Below are 6,951 nucleotides of genomic sequence, written 5' to 3'. Positions count from 1 at the left end.
TAAATATGCCAGAGGAAAGAAAAAGCCTACTTCCATCCTATTTCCCTAAAAATTGAAAAATTATGGGCAAGGGGCATGGCTCCTCAACCCATATCAGAAGCTTTCTCTGCTCCCCCTAACTTTCCTATCGCCCAACAGCTCAGCTCAATGTAGAACGTGTGCATTTGTATCCTGAACCTAATTTTGCCATCTGAAGCTTCTCTGCGCTGAGGGCAAGAGGAAAACATAACCCAGGAAAAGTTGTACATTTCTTGTTCTATTATCTGTCCTACCAAAATGGAAACACTCTGAATCTTATCTCCGCTGTAACAAACTCTTGGTTCACAGGAAGCCAACTAGCTCCAAGAGATCACCTTCCTCAGTGGTGCCTCTCAGAGGTCCCGAAATATCAATTTTTAAGTCAGCCGGCACATGAGATAAATATTTTAAGGACCATTTTATTTTCATCCAGGCTAAGGGACAATTTAGAAACGTTCTATTCTAAGTACATAGCGTGAAGAGAAATGCGTGGCAAGGTTGTGGATGCCATTGTTTTGAAGCCAGCCTGTCAGTCATCATGATTGAAACATAACCCCAGTGGCTTCCACAAGTGCAATAAAATGCTTCGCAAAAGGTTGCAGAATCGTAGGATGTAATAAAGTCTGCTTAGCTTCATTTCCAATGCCGCAGAGTCCTAGAGAACGAGGCCCATTTCCTTATGCCTTGGGATTTGTTTGAGTTACTTTCATGCCTGGAAATGACAGAACATAAAAACAGACATTTAGTTAGAACCAGTAGCATTTTTTTTTTGAGTCATGGCAATAAACAAAATATAAATTTGTTTACTGCTAATCTGTTGGATTGCCGTTAACATTTTATGAGAGGTCATATTTATGTGGCACATTCCATGAAATAGATAGATTCCAGGCCTACTGATGCCTATACTGGCTGGGTCCCCACATTTTCTGTGTCCTCTGCCCACAGTCTATGCCGTCAAGGTCAGCGGCATGGTGTTTGAAGAATCTGTGTTGTTGATAACAAAGCTTATATACAAATGAAACCAATCCAGACCTATATTTGTTATTAGGTAAGAATGGGTTCCCCAGCAGCCATTGTCAGAATTACTTGCTGATCTTGTTAAAAACAGAACTCTGTGCCCCACATCCTGACTTAGCAGTTCTGGGGAGAAGCCCAGAAATCTGTTTTGTTTTGTTTCCCTTTTTTGATACTGGGGATGGAATCCAAGGGCTCTCAACCACTGAGACACATCCCCAGCCATTTTTCATATTTTATTGAGAGACAGAGCCTCACTAAATTGCTGAGTCTGGCTTTGAACTTGCTATCCTCCTGCCTCAGCCTCCCAAGCCACTGAGATTACAGGTGTGCACCACTGCACCCAGCAGGAATCTGTGTTTTTAAACAATCTCTGCAGGGGAGTCTGAGAAGCTTAGCCCAGGGGCTTGGGGAATTATGGAACCTCCACATTGCAAGCAGAATCAGCTCTGCCTCAAGGCCAAGCAGTGTATCTTATGCATATAGGCCAGGCCTACAATAATTTCTACTCACAAAGTTAAAAAGTGAGGGTAAAGTCCTTTCATTTTGCAAGAAAATCAGACAATTCCTTGGTGGTATGATGGTGTACTGGCCCACACCATTTCAAAGCTCCAAACCCACCTCTCTGTTGCAGCCTTAACTTCTAGGCCTCTATTACTGGGATCACTTAATTAGGCACCGTAAGTTCCTGCCCCTGCTAGCCTCCTAGCTCACAGTGGAGTAATTACAAAAAAGAAAATAAAGTAGGAGTGGGGAGAAAGATGAAGACATTATGGGTTATATTTCATAAAATTGGGGGAAGATTGAAAGAAAAGGCACTAAGAGAATTTTGGAGCATCCACTATGCATGTGACAAATGAAGAGATTTTTGAGAAATATTGTTGAGAAGCACAAATAGATTTCCTCTTCAGAGTTTTCAAGGGATTTCAGAAAATATTTAAATTGCTTTTCACATATTGTCTGCCATTTGTGGCCTGGCGTGCGGCACTACAGCCACGAATCTGAGAAGCTGTAGTGTGAAGACCCTGCTTGCTTCAAGGGTGTAGCTCACGGACATCCTCAACCCGGGCCCACTCAGATCCACCTTGGGGTAGACATGCACCTCTAGTACATGGAGAAAGATCCCAGTGAGCCCAGCATTAGGCTTTTCCTACAATGTAGTAACAGTGAAGAGCAGGCCATCTCTTTGAATTGCACCTAGTCCATTTGGGAATCTAGAACATAGAGGCTGGGTCATGTCTGCTTCTAAATCACACTAGGAAGGTCTTGTCTGAGCTCAGGATGTCCTCCCTCGAGGCCCGCTGGTAGCCGTAGTGAGAAGTGGACCGTGGACTGTATGTAGCAGCCAGTTGGCCCCTCTGGGAGAAAGGGACCTGTCTTACTCCCATTTGACAATAGGATCATCCCTTATTGTGCCCAGTGCCACCCATCTTGCCTGGAGATACAGGTCATCTTCCGATCATTCATCATTGCCCTTGTCCTTGAACAATATTGACTTTGAGTCAGAGGCGCCTGAACAGGACTGAAAATGGATGTGCCCTTTCTATCCTTTCTATCTGCCTTGCCTGTCTACAGCAGATTTATGTCTTAGGAGAAGTTTCCCCTGGTTTTATTTTTGGTCTCCTGAAGGCTATGACCCTGCACTAGTTCCCTGTAATTTCTGAATCCAGGTGAATGCCTCTATCCATACCTGAGGAGGCTCTCTGTCAGTCTACTCACGATGCTTCTGTGACCCATCCCTCAACACAGCTTTCACATCCAAATGTCTGCCTAGCTCCTTAGAGCTCTGTCTGTGCAGTTTTGTTTGTCCATCTGGCCTGGAGGCTCATGAGAAACAGTCTTCCTTTCATGCCAGAACACACTGGAAGAACGTGTTGTGCTTTGGGTGAAAAGGTGAGAGTGTGAAGTCCAGGCACCTCACTTCCTAGCTGGTCATCCCTAGGCAGGGTGAATGCATCTCGCAGGTGCTTTAGAGAGTTCAGCGACACAAGTGCTCACAGCCATGCCTGGGGCATGATAATGTCACTGTGTGTTGGTGTCTCTGGTTGTCATTATCATTATTTCTTCCAGTGTCATAGCAAGAGAAGACTTAGGACTTGGTTACACAGTGAATTATTCTGCAGCAGGGCCATGTGCTCACCTACTAGTTTGATTTTTTACACAAGGTGCCCTTATAAATATCTGTAGCTTCCTTTAATATCAGAGTTAAAATTGAAGGGGTGCTAAATTGAAGGACATCTGGGCATCATCAATGAAAGGATTTACTGAGATGCAAATAAGGTTTCCAGGAAAGTATGAGTAGGTGAATGAGAATGGTTCTGTCCTCAGGGTGCTTCCAATCCATATCACACATAGCGCATGTGGCCAGGTAAGCAGGCGGGCCAGAACATGTGGGCCTTTCACTGTGAACTCGGGAGGTTTGATCTCTGTGAACAAACATGCTTGAGAATTTTCCATTATTTCCAAGTTCTGAATGGACATAGTGCAGATTAACTGCCCTCCTTCCCGGTCTGCCATCGCCAGCAATATGCTGGCAGAATAATAGGTAACATCTTTGAATTAGAAGAAAAAAATACAATGTCTGGCTATTTATTTTCTTTTTTTTTTATTAATCTGCCACTATATCTATTTCTTTTTTTATTTAATGATTAAGGTATATTGTACAAATTCATGGGATTCACTGTGATATTTCCATACTAGCATCCATGAGGTCCACCCTTCTTCCACACTGATCTGCCAGTCCCCCTTCTACTTTTAGATCCTTTTCTATTTTAGTTTCCACAAATATGCAAGAGAACCTGATATACCTGTGTTGGTGTCTACCTTGTTTCACTTAACAAAATGTCCATTCATTTTGCTGCAAATGGCGGAGTTTTATTCTTTGTGGCTGGGTAACACTCCATTATTACCATATTCATTCACTTGTTGATGGGCATTGATTCCATATCCTAGCTATTGTGAATGGTGCTACAGTAAACATGGGCATCGGGTATCTCTTTTGTAGGCTGATTTCGTTTCTTTTGGATATATATACCCAGGAATGGGATAGTTGGATCATATGGTCATTCTTTTTAAGGTTTTTGAAAATCCTCCGTACTGTGCTACTTTATATTCCCACCAGGAGTGTACATGGGCTCTTCTTTCTGCACATCCTCTCCAGAATTTTTTATATATTTTTTTGCAAAAGGCATTCCAATTGGTGTGAGGTGGAACCTCATGATTTTGATTTTGATTTCCCTGATGGCTGATGATTTTGAAATTTTTTTCCATGTATTTATTGGCCAGTTGTATTTCTTTTGAGAAGTGTTTATTCAGTTTATTTGCCCGTTTTGAATCATTTTTTGTTGTTATGTGTTTTGAATCTTTCTGGCTATTAATCCACTGCTGATGAGTAGCTGGCAAGTGTTTACTGCCATTCTCAATTCATGCTGTTTTTTCTTGTGCTTTTGGGACCTAACCAGAAAATGCTTGCTTCTACCAGTATCTTAAAAGTGTTCCCCACTATGTTTTCGTCTAGTAGTTTCAGGTCTTACATTAAGGTCTTTGATCTATTTTGAGTTGATTGTTGTTTTATAGGGTGAGATGGGGGTCAAGTTTGGACCTTCTGCATGTGGATATCCAATTTCTCCAGCATCATTTGGTGAAAAGGCTGTCATTTCTTTAAGGCATGTTTTTGGCCCTTTTAGTGGGAATCAGTTGACTGTAGTCAGTGGGCTTACTTCTGGATTCTCTATTCTGTTCCATTGGTCTACGTGTCTTTATGCCAATACCATGCTGTTTTTACTACTCTGGCTCTATGGTGTGTCTTAGCATCAGATATTATGATACCTCCGTCTTTTCTCTTTTTGTTCAAAATTGCTTTGCCTATGTGAGATTTTTAGCACTTCCATACAAATTTTGGGATTTTTTTTTCCTGTGAAGGAGGTCATTGGTGTCTTGATGGGGATTGGTTGACTCTGTAGATCACTTTGAGTAGAATGGACATTTTAACAACATCAAAACAATGTTCTATGAACATGGGAGGTCTTTCCACCTTTCAGTGTCTCCTTGCATTTCTTTCTTCAGTGTTTTGTAATTTTCATGTTGGAGATCTCTTATATCCGTAGGATCATTCCTACTTTTTTTTTTAAGTGTAAATGGCTATTCCAAAAGGAATTGCTTTCTTTCTCAGCAAAGTCATTATTGGCATGTAGAAAAGCTACCGGTTTTTGTGTGTCGATACTGTATCCTGTTACTTTATTGAATTCATTTATCAATATTTAGAAGTCTTTTGGTGAAGTCTTTAGACTTTTCTATGTATAAATTCATATCATCTGCAAACAGGGATAATTTTACTTCCTCTGTTCCTATGTGTGTGCCTTTTATTTCTTTCTCTTGCCTAATTACTCTGGCTAAAATTTCTAGTACTCTATTGGATAAGAGTGGTAAGAATAGATACGCTTGTCTTGCTCCCAGTCTTGGAAGAAATGCTTTCAGCTTTTCCCCCTTCACCGTGAGGTTGGCTGTGGGTCTGTCATATATAGCCTTTATTATGTTCAGATGTGATCCTTCTATACCTAATTTATTCTGGGCTTTTATCATGAAGCCATGTTGGATTTTTTTCAAATGCTTTTTTGCATCTATTGAAATGATTGTCTGATTTTTATCTTTCATTCTATTTATGTGATGTAAATAAGTCTTGAGTAAGGACCATAACCTCTTCATTCATCTCTCTTTGAAAGCTACAGGAAAATCTTTGAAGTTGTTTTGTGTTTTCTTGTATTATTTAATGGCTACAGGGTAAAATCAAAGGGGCCAGTCCCAGCTGGGGTCCATATGAATGAACCCTGCTGACTTTTCCTTGAACTTGCAAGCATCACTGTGCTAGTCAGTTTTCCATTGTTGAAACAAATGCCTGAGAAAATCAAATTGTAAAGGGGCAAGATTTATTTTGGCTCATAGTTTAGAAGTTCTAGTCCCTGATCAATTGGCCCCACTGCTTTGGGCCAATGTTGGCATATCACAGTGAGAGTGTGAGGCAGAGCAAAGACAGTTGACTCATGGCTGGGAAGTGAAAATGAGGATGTGAACAGGGTCCCATAATTCCCTTCAAGCCTACCCCCAGCCCAGAGACCAAAAAACCTCCCTCTAGGCCCCATTTCTTAAATGGCCCAGTACCTCCCAGACAGCCCAGGCTGGGGACCAAGTCTTTAGCACATGGGCTTTTAAAAAATACTCCAGCTCCAAACCACAGCAGGCACCAAGCTCCATAAAGTCCTTCTCCACAAGATCTGTTTGCATGCCAGACAAAACCTTCTTACTTCAGTTTCCCCAGCATCATTTGGTGAAGAGGCTGTCATTGTTTTAAGGCACGTTTTTGGCCCTTTTAGTGGGAATCAGTTGACTGTAGACAGTGGGCTTATTACTGGATTCTCTATTCTGTTCCATTGGTCTACGTGTCTTTATGCCAATACCATGCTGTTTTTACTACTCTGGCTCTATGGTGTGTCTTAGCATCAGGGCTTATAATGCCTCCAGCTTTGCTCTTTTGGTTCAAAATTGCTTTGCAATTTGCAAATGAGGGAGGCTGCTACTTCAAGCTACCAGAGCGGCAGCAAAAGAGGGCCTTTTTGAAGCTGAGAAAATAGAACAGTGTCTCCCTTCTTCTGTAGGTGAACCTGGATGGGCATTTCCCTCAGTTGATAGGACTTGGTTGAATGTGGAAGGAAGGCTTGGGACCATAAAAACTCATCTGGCCTTCCTTCTTTAAGGTTGTGTTTCTACACTTGGCTGCTCATTGGAATCAACTAGGGGCATCATAAGAAAAAAAAAAATGTGCTATGCTGCCATCTCACCCCTAGAGATTCTGATCAACTGGTTCTGGGTGTGCCTGGGCCTCTAGAGGACAATTGTTGAACTTGGTGGTGATGAATCACAGGC

At 41.8% G+C, this 6,951-nt stretch overlaps 1 protein-coding gene across 10 annotated transcripts in view; it reads right to left on the bottom strand.

Moving 5' to 3' along the window:
• Window positions 1–419: 419 nt before the first annotated feature.
• Fhit (fragile histidine triad diadenosine triphosphatase) overlaps window positions 420–6,951 on the bottom strand; it is a 1,445,121-nt gene continuing 1,438,589 nt past the window's right edge. For all 10 annotated transcript variants that reach the window (XM_046453018.1, XM_058582092.1, XM_046453014.2 and 7 more), the window contains one exon: window positions 420–730. The gene's annotated coding sequence lies outside the window, so the exon portion shown is untranslated. The remainder of the gene's footprint in view (window positions 731–6,951) is intronic.

The sequence above is a fragment of the Marmota monax genome, unplaced genomic scaffold (genome assembly GCF_021218885.2).
Source record: "Marmota monax isolate L192 unplaced genomic scaffold, Marmota_monax_Labrador192_F-V1.1 WCK01_AAM20220418_F8-fsc00042, whole genome shotgun sequence".
In the NCBI taxonomy this organism is placed as follows: domain Eukaryota; kingdom Metazoa; phylum Chordata; class Mammalia; order Rodentia; family Sciuridae; genus Marmota; species Marmota monax.
The sequence above is the reverse complement of the archived record's forward strand: the minus strand, read 5'-3'. Positions and strand labels throughout refer to the sequence as shown.